Source organism: Mesoplodon bidens (assembly GCF_964165515.1).
Source record: "Mesoplodon bidens genome assembly, chromosome: 1".
In the NCBI taxonomy this organism is placed as follows: domain Eukaryota; kingdom Metazoa; phylum Chordata; class Mammalia; order Artiodactyla; family Ziphiidae; genus Mesoplodon; species Mesoplodon bidens.
Window position 1 is genome coordinate 165530625 of NC_138176.1, and position 20424 is coordinate 165551048.

At 41.4% G+C, this 20424-nt stretch overlaps 1 protein-coding gene across 6 annotated transcripts in view; it reads left to right on the plus strand.

Moving 5' to 3' along the window:
* The window catches only part of KCNMA1 (potassium calcium-activated channel subfamily M alpha 1), a 757357-nt gene that overhangs the window by 564179 nt on the left and 172754 nt on the right, over positions 1–20424 (plus strand). The window lies entirely within an intron of this gene.

Below are 20424 nucleotides of genomic sequence, written 5' to 3' on the forward strand. Positions count from 1 at the left end.
AAGCCGGTGCAGTAAATCCTGTCTCGTTTGGGCCTCCCTGATTTGGCGTTGGTGGCCATTAGCTCAGGATCTGGCTTTATGTTCCCCTCCCTGTTATTCATTTATTTACATTCCCCTTCCTGAATTACTAGTGGTTGAGGTGGGAAATGAGTGTGTCACCGGGAGATCCTGCAGAGGGGCCAGAAACTCTGAAATCGAAGGTATGAGATCTCCAGCCTTTTGCTGCCATTGTTGCTGTGTCCACCGCCGGCAGTAAGTTACTCGGTGAGGTTGAGGAAATGGCCCTGGATGCAGTGAGAGGGATGCGTGGGAAGGATGAAGATGCAGGTGATGAACTAACTCCATGTCAGGGCTCACCCTTGGCATCCATAAACTGTGTGACTTAGCACAGGATTTCTTTCTAGGTCCTCACACTCTGTACCCACCTCATTATTTAGCCAATTTATGGTTAACATTACTCTACGTAAAAGAACAAATTGTTTTGGAGTCCGTTCAATCACTTTAGCAATGGGTGCCTTGATTAAAAAATTCTTTACTTACTATATGCCCAAAGACCTCGACTCCGCAGAACTCCTGGCCCAGACCCAGCTCACAAATAAGGACATGGCTTTCCTTTGAATGGCTTCTTTAATCCATTGCTGCCAGTCCCCTGCCTGGCTACAGCTGAATGTAGGCAAAAGGAGGTGGCAGGAAGGTCTCTGTGGCTGGACTTAGAGACAAGCCCGAAAGCCAGAGGCAGCCTGGTGTCTCCCAGGGCTCTTATATTCAACAAGGAGCCCAGACCAGGATAAAGGACTGTCACCAAGAGAGCTCCTCTGGCTCGTCCAGCCAAGCTCCGGGGGTTTCTTCCAGCAGGGGATTACCCACAGGACCAGCACATGTCTGAGGACTTGGGCTGTGCTTCCTGGTGTTGATGAACATGGCCTTGGCAGGGCCCCACCACACATGGGGCACTTGACATGCGTATGTTTTGATTTTGTGGTGCCTGCCTGGAAACTAGAGCTGCCTGTCAAGAAAATTAATAAAATGGATGTGATGCTGATTCTTCAGTGTTCTTACCAGCAGGGAGAAAGAACCTCTGTCCAACTTTCCTCAAGACCCTGAAGGGCCTCACCTCTGCAGCCAAGGACGTCCCCTCCAGCCCAGCTAATCCCACTGCCAAGTTCCTGTTTAGGAGGACCTGTGGGAGAGGCCCAACCAGGCCCTGGTGTAACTCAAAACACATTTCCTTCCCAGGGTTATGTTACCATGTTCTTTCTGTCCGGGACCAACTCCTCCATGTTTGGAGGTAGCTCTCTGAATATGGCCTTTTGACATTCAGGTGATCTTTGTGTTGGAATTTGCTAAGGCACATGACCTGGAAATAACAAGGCTTCCCTTCATATATATATATATTTTTTTGAGATAGAGACAATTGAAAGCACGTGCTCCCCATTCTGTAGTGTCCTCTTTGTGCTCTCCAAATCCCAGACCCTTGTCTCTTTTAGGTCATAATAAACACCCTAATGATGCTCTCCTTGGCCTGTTTTATATATTAGCTCCCATTCCAGGGATCACAAAGCCTTTACTTATTTTTATCTGGGGTGTTGAATGGAAAAGGGAATCTATACATGGATAACTGTTTGCAGAAATGGCTTCCTTCCCCACTGTCCCCTACAGTGTGTCCTACAGCAATGTGTCCTACAGCAGGGAATTCATCAGCACTTCCATGGGGACAGGCAGGCCTGTTAGGATGGAAAGTGGTGGATTGAGGCTTTGGCAGCATCTGGTCCCTTGAGAATGCTTAGTGTTTCTGGAAGCCAAAGTTGGAGTGTGAGCTCATCCTCTCCCTGGCCCTGGGCAGGTATGACATCTGTTCTTTACTCCGAGAGAATACATGGTACTCTGGCCCTGCTGAAAGAAGAAAGAACAAGACTGAAACAGGGATGATACATCACAGTGACTGTCCACCAGGCTTTTAGAATGCATGAGACCAAAAAGCCAAGACTGACAGTGAGGGTAGTAAGGTTCTATGAAGGAGAGAGGGACTACTGATACATGGAAGCTACCAAAGAGACCCAGCCCTGAGGTACCAGGAAATACGGGGGAGCACCTGTTTATCCTTTCAGCATGGTCACTTTTGCCCCAGGGCGCCAATCATTGCCCCTGAAAGCCTAGCTCTGAATTGATCTAAACTTTCTGGGAATCTATTTCTAATTTTAGCCCACATCTTTGGGGGTAATGATTTCCTTAAGTTTCCTTAAGAATTCCTAATTACTATTAAAGACTTGTTTCTGGCTATTTGTCCTTTGCTCCACTTAACCTTCAAGACATGACCTGTGCAGTTTCTGCTGCTCTGGAGTTTGTTTAACAAATCCATGCTAACCTTACAGACAATACCTTTATGAAAGAGGCTCAGACTGGCCACTCAGGGGTCCTGTGGCCCAGCAGCTTGTTGCTCAGGAAACAGGTGAAGCATTTTGTCCAGCAGCACCCAGCTCTCGCCCTTGAATGCCTTGAAGGAGTGCAGGCAAATGCCCTGATTCCTGTGACTTGTCAACATCTACGTTATCAACCAGGCCCAGAACATCCTGTTCATTGACCGATATCTGATCTCCTACCACCCGCCTGTCAGGTTCAAGTGAGAATATTCCTAATGTCTTCTGGAAAGACCAAGACAAGGAACTTATGTAGCCTATCAGTCATTGCCTCATCCGTGAATAAGTGGCCGCATGTATCTCTCCTTGGCATCCTCACTTGGATGTAATTTAAGATCCACTGATTTAAAAAAAATTTTGTTTTTGTTTTTGTTTTAGAGTTTTACCATGTAATACTTAACTTTGTCTTCAACATATCTGGTTTCAAGCTGGGGCTTGACCTGCCGTCTTTGTGAATTGTGCTGTTATTTTTACTAGGATTAGCTGTCCTTGGACATGCTAAATTATGTGTGTGGGTATTATGTGTTTTAGAGGGTGATTAACTCTTAAAATTTCTTTTCAATCCACGCTGAGTCTTCAAACTTAGCACATTTATTCAATAAATTGTTCTCAGGATCGCCAATGATTTTAACTCTGCTAATCTACCATTTTACACACACACACACACACACACACACACACACACAGCCTAGAACATGGTATGTACTCCATAATTATTTCTTGTTTGAATAAATCAATTATGAAATTGGAGGAAGTACATGATACACTTCTTGTGTTTTTTCCCTATTTTACAAGATTTATGGGTGAAATTTATGGGTGGAATTTATGGGTGAAATTTACTTAATATTGATCACAGCACAGTCCCCTCCATCACATTTTCTATTTCTGAATGGGGAAGCACTAGGGAAATCAGGCTCGTCTTATTCAGATTGTATCTTGGTTGAGGTGGACTTTGCTGGACCTGGAAACCATTTGTTCAGTATTGCTGTTACCATATTGCGATAAACTGTCAATAGTGCAGAGTCCTGGCACTAATTGTAGCCAAGGGAATTGTTTTTAGTCCCTTTATTTTGTTATGTTTATGTGCGTATGTGTGTTTGTATATATGCATGTATTAAAACATTATGGTTTAGGAGCTGGAAATAGAAATCAAGAATCTTTAATAATAGCTAGAATATACTGGGTTCTAACTTAGTGCCAAGCCCTATGCTAAGTGCTGTATAGGCATCATATCATTTAATTCTCACAATGACCCCACCCAAACCTGGCATTATTATTATCACCTCTTTATAGTGGCAGGCACTGTGGGCTAAGGGAAGTTCAGCAACTTGTGTGAGGATATAAAGCTTGGAATTGACAAACTCACATGTTAAACTAGGTACACTGGTTCCAAGTATGTCCTTGAGTATACCTTCATAACTTTCTGTAGCTTATTTTACGGGAAATATTGATTCAGTAGAGATTCCCCAGCCACCTACCATATTGCAAGCAGTGTGCTAATCACACTGTCATCCTTATGGCTAGGAGGCGCTCATAAGTTTCAGGAAGCTTCTGTTCTGACTGGGATGTATGGGCACACGTTTGCACAGCCCCATCCTGTGGGTTTTGTTGGCCTTTCTCTCTGGCCAGCTCTATAACAGCAGAGGTCACTGCATCAAGACAGGTGAGGAATTAGCCTAGGCTGGGATGAGTTAAGGTGGGAAAATGAACTGGGCTGTCAAGAAGGAAATGACATTACACTCTGCTTTATTCAGGGGGTGAAGCTAATTGGCTTAAGTAGGTGCTTCTGGGGGATAACAAGCGATTCTTATTGGCTAATGAGTGTAAGCTCTGGAGACCAGAGACATTCATCTAGATGAGGGAAGCATGTTAGAAGCAGGGATCAACCCTGTGTGGAGTGGGAGAGTGGTGGGTGACAGAATCTCTGAAATGGGGCCAGGGCTCCACCTGATAAGGCTGGGATCTAGGTGGCTGTCTGCTCCAGGAGGAAATGCTGATGGTGCCAGAGTAGAGGGTTTGCCTGCAAAGTAAACCCACATGGTGTAACTTAGCTAGTGAGATGCAAACTGTTGCTTATTCCATACCGAAGGCCAATGTGATCACCCTGATCACCAGTGGTATCGTGACAGTGGGCTTCTACAGACATCCTTTGTTAGTGGAGAGAGAGCAGCTCCCACTACAGGTATACTCACTTCCTCAGTAATCTTGTTTATTCTCGGGAGTCCTAGATATATAGATGACTCCCAGATTTATATATCTATCCAGAACCCGGTCCTAGTATCATTTATTTAATTGCTACTCACCATCTTTATTTGAATGTTTCATCTCCTCTGAGACCTAACCTATCCAGAGTGGAATTCCTTTTCTTTTTCTGTAAACCTGGTCTTCTCCCATTGCACTATTGGCAAGGTCATCCTTCCCGTTGCTCAGACTAGAGCCTTTGGATTCCACCTTAGCTCCTTTCTTCCTCTCACGTACCATATTCAATTCAGCAGAACATCCACTTGGTTCGCCTTTGAAAATAAGCCCAGAATCTGAGCACTTCTCACTACCTTCACTTCACTATCAGATCCAGACCACCATCGTCCATCTCCTAGAGTATTATACCAGCATCCTAATTGGCCTCCCTGCTCTGCCCTTATCCCTCCCCTATTCTGGTCTGTTCGCATTACAGCATCCTTCTCAAGCGTGAGTCAGATACCGTCACCCCTCTGCATAAATCTCTCCATGATGTCCCATCTCATCAGAATGAAGTTCTTACAAACATCTATAGGTCTCAAGCAGTCGGGTTCCTGTGACCTCACTGGCCACATCTCCTAAATACTCTCCTGCTTCTAAACGTCATCCACACTCCATTTAGCTAGTCTCGGAATTTTGCATTTGTTGTTCCCTCTGCCTGAAATGCTCTTCCCCTAGGTAGCTGCATGACTTCCCTCCAGCGAATCCCTCATGTCCTTGCTCAGTGTTAATTTCTCAGAGGCAACTTTTTCTAAACCATTAGAATTGCATTTTGAAAAAAGAGATTAAAAGCAAACTTTTAGTTGAAGTATAATATACAAACAAAAGTATGCATCTGATAAATGGATAGCTTATTAAGTATTTACAAACTCACACTCTCATGTAACCAGGACCCAGATTAAGAAACAGTATATTATTAGTAACCCAGCAGTCCCTGTTTTTAAAGCCAGATGGCAGTGTATGTGTGGGTCTGTTTTGGGGCTTTCTTGGGAGCATTGACATCTCTAAAATGTTGAGTTCTCCAGTCTATGAAGATGGTATACCTGTAATAAAGGGATGCTTTATGAATGAACAGTTTTCCTGGCAAATACAGGGCGATCAAGAAGAAAGTGACCAAACTCATAGATTTCTCTGGGGCTTCTGAGGGTCCCTACAGGGAGTAGGTGTCCCCCTTCACCAGATTCTCTAGGAAGGATCTAGATGTTCTCTTAGGCTTCATGGGGTGAATAAAATTTCCATGTGAAAAAACATCAAAATTGCATGTTAAAAATTTGCATCCCCCGTCCCGCCACACCCCATACGTGCACATCCGTGTCGATTCTCCTGGCTTTGTTTTTCTCCATGGTATTTGTTTATTGCCTCTTTTCCCGGAGACACTGTAAGCACTCTGAAGCCTAGAGCTGCTTGCTGTATTCCCAATGCCTAGAACAGCACCTGACTCATAAGGGGTCCTCAATACACACATGTCAAATGAATGAATGGAGCCTGGCGTGAGCAGCCTTTATCCCAGACAGCTGGGTGGGGCCAGGACCAGCAGGGACTTACAATTTGGGGTGATTTTGGTGCGGAAACCTTCTTCCTTTGCTACTGTACGTGGTTCCTTTGCCAAATTAAAGAGCTTTGACTCTATGTAGACACTTGAAATGCAAAGCTTTATAGTCCTTGGCGAGGATGCGTGGAGGCTGGTTAGATTTGGTTATAAACCATTTCGATTGCCAGAAAATCCAGTCAGTGTGTTGTTTAAATTCACAAATCAAAATAAACAGCCATGGATTGAAATGAATTTGCTAAACCTCAGTATCCCATTTGGGTCAACATCATTGTGCATCCCCTTTCCTTACTGCTTGAATCTCATGAGATCCGGGGCTCTGTCTGCCTCCCCCGACACCTTTGACTCTGCCCAACATGACTAACGCCCACCTGAACGTAGAGCAACTTCCCTGAAAACGATTTCAAATGAAGAAAGAATTAATCCATGAACTATTAACAGGGATTCTGTTCTCCTCTGGCCCTGGTAATTTCTAGAACATTGAATTAAAGAGTTCTCAGACCTTTACAAATTCTCAAGGCAAACATTATTAGCAAAGAGAAGCCCATACAGCATGTTAGAAAATAGCCAGAAAATGTCAGTGGAATTTCTGAATAAAATAAAAGAGGTTGAAACTCCCCTTCCCCATCTTCTCCCCCTCTCCCTCCCTTCCTTCCTCCCCCTAACATGATTAGAAAGTCATTTCATGTGTCTTATATGTTTGGTCAATCAAAGGCAAACATACATGATTGATGGTGACAGGGAACACATTTAATTCATTATTCTTTACTTTGCAGCAAAATGATTTGTGTAAACTGTCTGCCTAGCATTAAAGGTAAAACAAACTTAGAAACCCCAAAATGTTATATTTTTGTCTAATATTTTCCTTTTGGTTTTATAGCTGTAATCACATATGGATTCTTTTATTTGGCTCTTGGCAAGGACTGAACAAAGGGGAAGCAACACAGAAAGATTACATAATATACAAAGGCCTGTGCCTGTTGAGGATGGAGCCACAGAAACTGCAGTGGCTAGGACTCAGCGTGAAACCCAGGAGAAGCTGCCACACTCCCTGGCCCTTATCAGCTGGCAGGATATTGTCACTAATGTGAAGGAAGGCCCTCTTGACCAAGCCTCTGGTCCAACATCAAAATGAGCTCTTTCCGAGATTATTGGCCTTTTATTAATTGAGTGCATTTCTGAGCACACCTGGGCATCCACCTGGCCTTTCCCCTGCCCCCTTACAACTTCTAACTTAGGTTTTATGGGTGCTACCCACCATCAGTGATTTTTCAAGCAAAAATCTCAAAACGCTATTAAACTCTTAGGAATAAAATCTCAGATTCCCTTATTAAAGCTCTTGGTTATCACTGCCCTAAAGTGATACCAAATATAAATCTATGCCCAGAATAATGATGAGGAACCTGGAACTCTGAGGCGGCCATTCTACATATCTAGGGGGTGCAAAGTGAGAAACCACCATTGGTTCGATAAGGGAGATATTTTGTCAAGATCTTTAAAGTTATCATAGCACTCTAAGTGTGCATAGCACTTTAGAATTTATAAGATATGCATTTAACTTAAATTATTTTCATTTGGTACACAAGTATCGAGTATCATTTGGGAAATGTGCCTAATGCAGAGTAGCTGGCATTTCTGACTCTTGCTCCCCTGTAGGGTAGGAAGAAATAGGAGAAGAGAAAATAGAAGATGATGCTGGATGGGATTTGATAGAGCAAGGACCATGATGATGCTAGATCGTTGGGTTCTTAGCTCAGTGCTTTCCCCACTGTTAACACGTTGCTTCCCCTGGAGAAATGTCTCAAATATGAACACAACTTGGTTTTGTCTTCAAATCAGTAGCTTCTAAGGGCAGAATTCACTTTGCAATATTTGTAAAAGTAGTATCCTAGGTTTCTCCAACCATGCCAAACCACATGCTATAAAAAGTAAGACATTTTTCAAAGGTGGGAAATTCTTCCATCTGCACCCATTCCCTCCATGGTGCCTTAGTCTGGAAAAGACCCAGGCACTATTGTTTTCCCTAGACCATAGTGCCTCGTCATGTGAGAGAATTGGTTGCTCAAGTCAAGTGCCGCAGTGGATCAGGGGAGGGAGATGATGACCTATATGCTGAGGGGGAATGTAAGAAAGCTCAAAAGCATAGTCCCAACCCTCTGAAGGAGAGCGCAAGTGAGTCAGAATGCAGTATGGTAGATTTCCAATGGGGGCAGGGTGGGGGGTCGTATCAGTAAGAGGACATGCAATCCAGAGGGTTAAACAATGCCAAGAAGAGGAAGAAAGGAAAATTTCTAACACTGTCTTTTCCAGATAAAGTTTTTAATTTTGAAAATTTGGGGGATTTCTCAAAATGTTAAATAGAGATTTTCCATATGACCCAACAGTTCTACTCCTAGATATCTTCCCAAGAGAAATGAAACCATATGTATTAATTTCCTCTGGCAGCTATAATAAGTTACTACAAACTTAGTTGCTTACAACTGATTTTTCTCTTCTTTTTCTGGAAGCCAAAAGTCTGAATTCAGTTTCACTGGACTAAAGTCAGGGTGTTTGCAGGGCATCTAGTTTCCATAAAACTAGAAAACAAGTATTCTGCCTCTAAACTATAATAGTAGGATAGCCATAAGATAACAGTTACAGGCATTCCCATTCCAAAGGGGAGAAAATGGAAGGAAGAAAGGAGCTACCAGCCCCAAGTACCTTCAAAATCCAACCAGACAAGTTCCATTGGGTTTTAAGATCCGGGAATAATCCTCTGTGGCTTAAAATTGGCATTAGGTAATATGATTCCTCCAAATGTGTTCTTTTTCAAAGTTGCTTTGGCTATTCTAGTGTTGTTGCCTTTTCATATACATTTTAGGATCAGCTTTTCTATACCTACAAAAAATCCTACCGCTCTTTTGATTGAAACGTGTTAAACCCATAGACCAACTTGGGGGAGCATTGGCATCCATGAACATGGATTCCAACCCATGAACTCGGTCTCTCCGTTTAATTAGATAATCTTTAACTTCTTTCATCAGTGTTTTGTGGTTTTCCGCAAACGGATTCTGTACATTTTTGTTAGATTTATACATAAGTATTACATTTTGGGGGAGATATTGTAAGTGGCATTTTTTTAAAAATTCAGTTTCCAATTGTTCATTGGTGGTATGTAGAAACGCACATTATTTTTCTATGTTGACCTTGAATCCTTAACTCTGTTACACTGGCTAGCACTTCTTCCAGGATATGGAATATGTGGAGTGAGAGTGGACATCTTTGATTTATTCCTACTCTTAGAGGGAAAATATTCATTGTTTCACCATGAAGTATAATGTTAGTTGTAGGTGTTCTGTAGATGTTCTTCTTCTGAGGTTGAGGAAGTTCTTTTCTATTAACAATTTGATGAGAGTTTTTATTGTGAATGGATTTTGAGTTTTGCCAAATGCTTTTTCTGCATCAATTCATATAATCATGTTGTTTTTGTTCTTTACACTGTTAATATGGTGGATTACACTGACTGATTTGAGAATATTGAACCAGCCACTGTGCATTCCAAGATAGACCCCACTTGGTCATAGTGTGATTTATTTATATCTATATCTATTTCTCTCTTTCTCTCTCTGTCTCTCTCTCTCTCTCTGTCTCTCTCTCTCTCTCTCTCTCTCTCTCTATATATATATATATATATATATATTTATAGGTAGATATATAGATTTGATTTGCTAATATGTTTGTGAAGATTTTTTATGTCTGTGTTTGTGAGTAGATATTGTTCTATAGATTTCTTACACTGTCTTTGTCTGGCTTTAGTATCAGGGTAAAGTTGACTTCATAAAATGAGTTGGGAAGTCTTTCCCTTCTATTTTCTGGAAGTGATTGTGTAGAATCGGTTTTATTTTTTCCTTAAATGTTTAGTAGAATTCACTAGTGAAACGATCTGGGCCTCAATTTCTTTTCCCAAAGGTTTTTAAAGACTAATTTAATTTCTTTAATAGCTGTAAGTCTATTTAGGTTATTTATTTAATCCTGAGTGAGTTGCCGCAGTTTGAGGTTTTTAAAAAATTTAGGAATTAGTCTAATTTATTTGAGTTGTTCAATTGATGTATGAAAGTTGTTTGTAGTTTTCTATTATTGCCTATCTAATGTCTGCAGGGTCTGTAATGATAACCTCTCTCTCATCCTTGATTTTTTGATTTGTGTCTCCCTCCCTCTCTTCCTTTTTTTTTTTTATTTTTTGTCAGTCTTATACATGTAAATTTTGCTGATCTTTTCAAAGTCTTTTGGTTGCATTATTTTCTTTATTTTTCTGTTTTCTTTCTGCTTACTTTGGGTTTATTTTACTCTTCTAGCTTAAATGAAGCTTAGGTTATTGATTTGATACTTTTCTAATATAAGCATTTAATGCTATATATTTCCTTCTAAGCACTGCTTTAGGTGCATTCCACAATTTTTGATATGTTGTATTTTCTTTTTCATTTAGTTAAAAATATTTTATAATTCCATTTGAGAATTCTTCTTTGACCCACGGGTTATTTAAATGTGTGTTGCTTAATTTCCAAGTATTTAGAGATATTCCTCTTATATTTCTATTATTTATTCGTGGTCTGATTCCATTATGGTAAGAGAACCTACTTTGTATGATTTCACTTCTTTTAAATTTGTTAGTGTGTTTTAATTTTATTTATTTTATTTTTGGATGCATTGGGTCTTTGTTGCTGCACATGGGCTTTTCTCTAGTTGCAGCGAGCGGGGGCTACTCTTCGTTGTGGTGTGTGGGCTTGTCGTTGCGGTGCCCGGGCTTTTCATTGTGGTGGCTTCTCTTGTTGCAGAGCATGGGCTCTAGAGTGCAGGCTCAGTAGTTGTGGCGCACGGGTTTAGTTGCTCCGAAGCATGTGGGATCTTCCCGTACCAGGGCCTGAACCCATGTCCCCTGCATTGGCAGGAGGATTCTTAACCACTGCACCACCAGGGAAGCCCTGTTAGTGTGTTTTATACAGTCTATCTTGGTGAATGTTCCATGTGAGCTTAAAATATATAAAAAATATATATCCTGATATATTGTTGGATAGAGTGTTTTATAAATGTTCATTAGGGCCAGTTGGTGGATAGTGTTCAGTTCTATGCCCTTGCTGATTTTATGTCTACTAGTTCTACCCATTACAATGAGATGAGTGCTGAGTCTCCAGCTATAATTATGGATTTGTTTATTTTAGTTCTGTCAAATTTTGCTTTGTGAATTTTGAAACTCTGCTGAGGATATATATGTTTGGATTGTTGCATTTTCTTGATGAACTGAACTTTTTGTCATTATATATTGTCCCTAATATCCTTGGCAATTTTCTTTGTTCTGAAATCTGGAAGACTTCAGATCTGATTTAATAGACCCACTCAGTATTTCTTTTTGATTAGTGTTTTTGTGAAAAAATGTATCTGTTCTCATGATTTTTTTGTTTGAACCAAACTAAAAATATATCTTTAAATTCTAAGTGATTTCCTTATAGCCAGCTTATAGTTGGGTCAATTAAAAAAATTATTCTCTGAATCTCCATTCGTTAAAAGGTGTACTAGACCATTTATATAAAATGTAATTATAGATATGTTTGGATTATATCTAATATTTTATTTGTTTTCTGTCAATTTTCTCTGTTTTAGTTCTCCTCTTTCCTCTTTATTTTCTTCTTTTGGGTTATTTTGAATATTTTTAGATTTCATTTCATTTATAGTGTTTCTTATTATATAACTTTATATAGTCTTTTAACTGATTGCCCTTGGGATTGTAATGTACCTACTTAACTTTACAAGTCTACTTAGATTCAGTGATTCACCAGCGTAATCGTATAGGTCTCTTTACCCTCCCCATTTTTTGTTGTACTTGTGTTGTTGAAAACGCCATCAGACAATGCTATAACTTTTTCTTTTCCGTCATCAAACGTATTTTAAAGAACTCAAGAGAAGTATAGTCTTTTATATTTATTCTGGTATTTCCCATCTCTGTTGTTCTCTCTTCATTCCTGATGTTCCATCTTTCCCCTTGGAATCATTTCCATTCTGTCTGAACAACTTCCTTTAGCAATTCCTTTAGATCAGTCTGTTGGCAACAAATACAATTTTCCTTCATCTGAGAATGTCTTTATTTCATTTTCATTCCTGAAGGACATTTTTGGTGGGTACAGAATTCTGGGTTGACTAATCTTTTCTTTCACTACTTTAAGTATGTTGTTTCACTTCCTTCTTGCCTCCGTTGTTTCAGGTGAGAAATCTATAGTCATTTGAATTGTTAACCTATAAGTAATGAGTCATTTTTCTCTGGTTACTTTCAAGACTTTCTTTTTGACTTTAGTTTTCTCTCATCTGATTACACTGAGTTTAAGCATTATTTCTTTGGGTTTATTCTTTTGGGCCTGAGATTCTTGAATATCTAGGTTTGTCTTTGATAGAATTTGGGAAGTTTCCATTCATTATTTCCTCATATATATTTTCTGTACCATACTCTTTCTCCTCTCCTCCTGGAATTCCTATGACACAAATGTTGGACTTTTGAATATACCACAGGGCCCTGAGGCTCTATTCATTTTTTTTCAATATTTTTTCTTTGTTGTTCAAATTGTACAATTTATATTGATCTAGCTTCAGGTTTATTGATTCTTCCCTTTTTCATCTCCATCCTGTTATTGAGCCTATCCACTGAGTGTGCTAATTATTATATTTTTCAATTCTAGAATTTTCACATAATTATTTTTATCTTGTTTCTTTACTAAGGCTTTCTGTCTTTTAATTCTTTACAAAAGTGTTCTCTCTTAGTTACTGGAACATTTTATAATAGCTACTTTAGGCTCTTGTTAGATAATTCTAATATTTGTGCCATGTAGGCATCGGATGCAAGTTGAGATTCTTTTTTTTAGTTATTCATATGCCAAGTACTTTTTTTATTGTATTCTCAACACTTTGTTTTGTTATTATGAAATTCTGGGTCTTGTTTAAAACTTGCAAACACATTGATAGTTTTATTGTGGCATGTAATGACCTGTTTTATTTTACACTGAAATTCTGGCCAAGCTTCTATGGGTTGTAATTCCAATATGAGTTGAATTTTCAAAACACTGGCAGTGCTACTTGGATCTGTCCCACATCAATCTCAAACTGGGTGATAGTCCACATTATGCTTTAGTCCTCAAAATCTATATATGCTGTGTAGGGTCAGTTTCATCCTTGCACAGCTCAGGGTGAGCCCAGGAGTTCATAAGTAATTGTAAGGGACTCCTTTCTTAAGTCCTCTTTCTTTGTGATCTCCAGGGGGAATTTGAGCTTCCATGGGATTTTCCTTTTTATCCTCTCACCAGAAAGCTGGGGCTTTAGCTACCCTGGTTTATTATACACTTTCTGCTACTGTGTCCTCACCTGGGCAAACCAGTGGGAGGACAAAGAGAGACAAAAAACAGTAGGGCTTTGCCTCACTATCCTTGGACCTCAGACCCTCTAGCCAGAAAAGTTTCTCCTACCTCCTTTTATTTCCCATTGCCACTGCTGCTACTGCCAGCACTGGGTGCCTTAGGGGTGGAGGTGCAAGAAAAGAGAAGAAAAGCAAAAAGAACCCAAACCATGATTTCCCCATTCTCTCTGAGTGTTAGGAATTGCCTCTACCGGTCTTTGAGCCAGAATGAGAGCTTCTCTTGGGGCTTTGTCTTTCCACATTCTTGTCTTCCTTTACAGGTTCTGGGCTTCCTCAAAGTCAGGTTAGAGGATACCAGAGCAAAACCAGTGGTAAACTCACTGCTGATTTGGTGGTACTTCCAATTCTGGTCATTTTCCCTAATCTGTTTGCTACCGTTTGTCTCAGAGACTTCAAATAGCTGCTCCATGCATTTTGTCCAGGTTTAATAGATGCAATCAATGAAAGACACAGGGTGGAGTGTCCTTATTCTATTTTATCCAGAGCCCGAAAACCAGATATCACTTTAGAAACAATATTCTATGTTTGTCCTTTATAGCTGGACCAGGGAGAATATTGCCTCTAAGGCAGTGTCATCATCATCATGTCCTTTTAGCGTATTCAATAATCACTCTCTTTGGGGTGAGTTTGAAGTAATCCACCTTTTCATCAGAGACTATGAATAACATAACCTGGCAAGCTGCATTACTGTGGGATCCTGTGCATCTCCTGGTTGAACAACGGGAGGTGGCTGTTTCCACTTCAGACTCATTTGGCTGATTTAGAGAAACTTTGGGACACCTGTAAAATGACACTGAGATCAATTTAAGCATCCATCTGCCATCTTGAAAAATGGCATGCAATAAAACCTTTCAACTGGGTATAATTTTTGTAGTTTTTATCAGCTGTCACATGTATCCCATGGTAGTAAGAGTGATGCAGGCCCACTGATTAGGGTTTCAAGTACTAAGAAATACAGGTGTCCTGCCTGCCTTGATGCTGTGCTCTGTGTACACTAGGGGATGGGAAGTAGGCTGGGAAGTGGATGGAATTAATTGACATTATGTAAGTGAGAGATATCACTTCCTCCCTTTCCCCCATACCGTGTCAGCAGGTAGAGTATCTCTGCCCACCAAAACCTAACCTACAGCTCTATGCCCACTGACCTTGGGGTGCAGAAGCTCTTTGTTGAGGTCAGTCTGCAAAGAGACGTCTATGTTTATGCCTAGCCTCCATATTTATGGTGTTGCTTTTTAGGACGATGGATTTAATTAGTTTCTCCTTTTTTTCCTAGACTGACAAAATAAATATCAATTCTTAAGGAGTTTCTATTGGTTTCCTGTTTCAGCTAAAGTTTGGCAGTGAGAAGGCCATTTATTTTAATGGTTAGGTATTTTTTCTTCTCCTTAAATTCTTTCCTCCTTAAAGTGAGGAAAGAATCAGTAAAAGAGGAATATTTGGTACCTCTTTCAGCATTTGGATTAGGTATTAGACTTGATCATCCAGAGATATTGGATGGTGTCCCCCTGTCCAGATGTATCCATGGAACAGTATGTTATTCAGATGTGTCAGCACAGCCTCCCCCTTCCTGTTCTCCCTCACTCGTGAAGTGTGAGGGGAGTTGTGAAGCTGTGCAGTGGGCAGAAGGCTGGGGTTGGGGGTGTGTTGTAAGCCTCTGAATTAGGACATGATTTGTTGGAAGACCTCGCACTGCTTGCTCAAGCTTTCTGAGCTTCATATTCACCCACAGTAAAAAGTGGAAGAGCCTAGCAGATCGTTGGAAAGATTACCAGTACATGACGGTATGCCACCCCCTTCTTGTTCCTTAGGGGTTGGTGGTACTGTTTGGGTTTCTATTTGTGATGGGATCGGACACTGGATTAGGATTGGGTCACTGATGGGAGAACACACAGGGATGAACCTAATCTAAAGCCACTCTCTAGGGTGGTGTAAAGGCATCCCTCCCTATACTGCTTATAATTTCGTGTTGCCAAAATCTTTGTAAATGACTGATATTGGGGGAGGTCCCTGGAACTCTGTGGTGAGATACAGAATTAGTAGAATTTTCTGCCTGAGTACATTTGCTAGGGCAGCAGCATTGTTCATCAGCCTAAGTGACACTGGGTCCCTCAACCTTCCTGTCCCTTACCCCCACCGCTAGAAGATTTTACCTGCATGTACAGGTGAAACCTGGATGCACCTGTCTGGCTTTTCCCAGGACTCTCAGTGAATGGAGATTTGCTGGCTATTCTTTTCCATACGTAATGAGTGTCCAGCTAGCAAGTGCAGCCCTGCCCAGGACAGAACCCTGCAGTGGCAGTGCCTGGAAGGAGAACAGCTGTGTGCTGGGCTGTGTTACCTGTGGAGAACTCAGAGAGTGTAATGACCTCCCGGGTCCTGCCTGGAGGATTGATATGTACTATGGGCTTGAACTTGCTCATAGAACCAATGGGCACAGGAACAGAGAGACCTCTCCTTGACCAAGCAGGATTATCACGTGTCTTCTCTTTCTTCTCATCTTATACCAACTGTAGGATACCATCCTGGCAGTTTTCTGGGAATACTGAACTATAACAAGGGCTAAAATCTTCCAAGAAATGCAACAAGAAGGAGGAAATGTGCCTTCCAGAACTCTTCTCAGGAGGCATACAGTTTGTGGTTGGAAGGAATACTTAGGTAAACTCTTAGGGATAGGAGGAATGAGTTCCCTTGAACATGTTACTCCACGTTCAAGTAACAACAGATATTTTCTAATTTGCCTTCTAAAAAGTTGTATCCACTTAATTGCAAGGCTTTTCTTTTGCTGAGGGGAGTATGCAAAATTGGGGCCAGGATTGAATTGCTGAGGGCAATAGAGGCTGAGGGCTGTGACCTGTGATCATTCTTCTCTCCTTCATCCCCACCCAGCACTCAACCTCTACTCCAAATACAACTTAAACAAGTACTTTTTTGTTTGTTTGTTTGTTTTGTGGTACGCGGGCCTCTCACTGTTGTGGGCTCTCCCATTGCGGAGCACAGGCTCCGGACGCGCAGGCTCAGTGGCCATGGCTCACGGGCCCAGCCACTCCGCGGCATGTGGGACCTGGACCGGGGCACGAACCCGCGTCCCCTGCATCTGCAGGCGGACTCTCAACCACTGCGCCACCAGGGAAGCCCTAAACAAGTACTTTTAAAAATAATGTTTGAACAAGCATCAGAGTATTAGCATGCCTTTCTGGTGGACCAAGGATGTGCCAGGTATCAGTTCAGAATCAGTCTGAACTGACACCTGGCAAACAAAGAGGAAAGCCATTTGCTAGGAGGGAGGATGAAAGATGAAAGTAGAATCTAGTGAGTCTCCACTGGAGGGATGTAGGCAAGAGTCAAGCCCAGAAATTGGAAGTAGCTAATCCAGTCTACCCATCAGGGTCATTTTGTCTCAGGGCTCCTTTCAGGAGACCAGGCTGAGTCTTTATATCCATGTATGACCTTTCTCCTATTTGGGGAGACAGTCAGTTCCTCCAAATACCTAACTTCTCTCTTATCATCCTATCTATTCAGAGTGAACTTACTGGCCACTAGGGAAGGGGAGGGGGAAGGGGGACCTCCAGGGAACACTGCTGTCTTTTGGGGATAAACTCAACATTCTTAGTTTTTCTCCTCAGTCCAGAGGATCATTTGTTGATTAGTGGTGTTCCAGATTTTTCCAGTAGCAGCTAAGCAATAGGAAGCCATGAATCACTGGCCCAACGTCTAACTGGCTATGTTCCCTTGTGCGCGTAGTAGAGATGTCTTCGTAATCAGCGTCACCATCATCATCACCAGCACTCATTATTTATGATAGAGCATTTATAGAACATCTACAGGGTACACACTCAGTGAGTGCCATCTTTTAGTATGATTAAGCTGCCAAAGCACCTATCCCATAGGAAGCCCTCAGAAAACATTAGCTATTTGCCAGGCACGATGTTAGGTGTTTTACATGGATCACCTCATTTCATCTGTCTTCCTAGGAAGTAGGTACTATTGTTGCTCTCATTTTGCAGGTGAGGGGATTGAGGCTTGGAGAGGTTATACAACTGGCCCAGGGATGTTCAGTGAGGCTGGGATTTGAACCCAGAGGCTGCATGTGCTTTGGTACTTCCTACATTGCTGCTGCACTCAGGATCACGGCCCCTCTTAAACAGAAACTGCTAAGGCCAGCTAAATACCTTGGCAATTTATAAGCTGTCCCCTTTCAGTCTCTGAACCAAATGTCATTTTGACGAGGCCTCAAATCCACTCCAGGAAGCCGCAGAGGGGAATTTCAAGTCATTTCTAACTTCCTGTGAAAATATTCTCTAGCTGGCAAGAGATTTTTCCAGGTAACAGTGAATACACAATAAAGCAGGTGCCTCTACCTTGGGTACCTGGCTCACAACCCATTTGGCTTCCCAGTCACCCTGATACCTAAAACTAGCAGAATTTATGCTCGTGGCTTGAATGGCTCTGTTCAGCCAAAAAGCAAAAGTTTATGGCTGAAACCCTTTGCTCTGAAATGAAATCTAGTCTCTTTGGCTCGACTTGATTAGGCCGTATTGTATAGCGATATGAGACATAAGTATCCAGAATCTGCTGTCACTAAAACAGGACTGAGTTGGCAAACATTGTTGTCCTCACACTCAACACTGTGTCCTAAAATGGAAAAGTTAAATAGAAATTAGGGATACAAATAGGAGCCACTTTCTGAAACTTTAATTTTAATTGAATTAAATATAGCTGTGTCATTGTTCTCTCTTTACACAGCCCACGTTGAAGTGGAGACTAAGTTATTATTGGGGTCAATGGATCAATGGAGAGAGACTGGGTAGATAAATCTGGATCCCTGAAATATTGTTTAGACTAATTATCACAGCAACCCAAACACTGGGATACCCATTTGTGCTTAATTATCTACAGGCTTTCTCTGTAACTGGCTCCAATATTTAGTGATACTCGTAGTAAGCATCCTTTTTCATCTCTTATTCAAATCTTTTGGGCCATGATTGATTCTCTGGTCCTCAAAGGCATGGTCCTCAAAGAGAATACTTGTTCCATGTTCTTCACTCTCTTTGGGAATACCTTTGCTACTGTACGTGTGGTCCATGTTTGGGGAGTATTTCTGTTGCCTGGGAGCTTGTTAGAAATGCAGAATCTTAGACCCCACCCAGGACTACAGAAAGCACATTTTACTAACACCCTTGGGTGATTCACATGCTCTTCAGAGTTTGGGAAGCACTGGACTCACAGCCTTAGACATGCCCACTGGTGAGAAACTATCCTGTGTTAACTTCAATGGATGCAGTGGGACTCTCCCCAAATTGTCTAAAATATTGAAGATCTTGCAAATGCATAGGTAATTCTCTAATGGTGTGTCTTATTAAAAGCAGCCTCATAATTCCTGGGCTGATTCTAATGCTTTTCTATCTAACTCCTTTCTTTTTCTCCCAGTTCTTAATTAGTTAATAGCAAACAGTTGTTTTGGGTCTCAATTTTAGAATTTAGGAGTAATGGAATTGTCAAATGCAGCCTTTGCTGGGCTCAGTCTATTTCCTGTTGAATTGTTGTTTGACCCTACATTGGAATTCAAAAGAGCGCAATCCAGAAGATAGAGGGCTAGGTCACATGGGAAAGAGAGCATAGTCATGAGACGGAACAAAGGGGGCTCCTTTCTGCAGGGAGTGCGGAGGGAGTCCTAGCTAGTGAGAGGTAGGACTTATGTTAGATTGGCAAATACACCAGTTCCTGAGAGTCCCTTCTTTCAAATTCAAGCCTCCAAGGTATTGGATCTAGAATTTAGAAAACCATAAGGCACTTGCTAAGTAGCCCAAGATGTTCTGTGATGACAAAGTTTCCCAGAAATGTACTGCTCAGTAGGAAGTGTTCTGGGAAGTTTAAAAATCACCCGACTCTACACGTTCCCTATGAGATGCCAAGAATGCAGAATTTTTCAGCATTCGGGGGGCAGAAATTGGTTCCTTTCATGGTCAACACTAAATGCTATGAAGTTATCAGCACTGACTTGTGATTAGATGTCTGGAAAAATTGTGCTCGTTTCTTTGTGTCTCTTTCTCCAGTTTTGTCTTGCTCAGTTCAATTCAACAAATATTAATTAAGCACCTCTTATAAGCACCTTATAAGGTAGTATGCTGCTTGTTCTAGAAGATACAAAGGTGAATGTCTAAGGGAGGGTCTCGTGTTCCAGAATTCCACTTTATTATAGTTCTTGTCAGATGTTAGAAGACTCAGATGCTATGACGGTAGCTAATGACAACTAATGCATACTGAGTGCGTACTGCCAACCAGGGAATGTTCTAAGCATTCTTTATCCATTATCTCTTTTAGCCCTCCCAAGCTCACCAGAGGTGGGCGTGATTTGTGTTCCCATTAAGGCAGGGCAGAGCACATCAATTTGGGGAAATGAGGAAAGTCCTCACAGACGAGGTGGCATACAATGGGAACTTTATAGGTAGAGTTGGATCTTGACAGCTGAAAATGGCCACAGAGAGATTTCTGACAGTAGGATCAGGGGAACGAAGTGGTGGGGAGATCAGAGGGAGGAAGTTTTTAGAATAGCGTTGCTGGTTTCCATGAGCTGCTCCTTGAAATAAAGGATTCTGTGACTTAGTACTATGTTTTCCCTTTGGAGAGTTACAATTCATAGTAACATGTGAAATACTCTGAGTTGCACTAAAAAACTCCCCAGTTTGGCTTTGTGAAATCCAGCACTTCCCAGATGTATTTCATCCATTCAGCAAATATTGAGCTACTGCTATGTTCCATGCACTGTTCCAAACTCTGGAGACTCA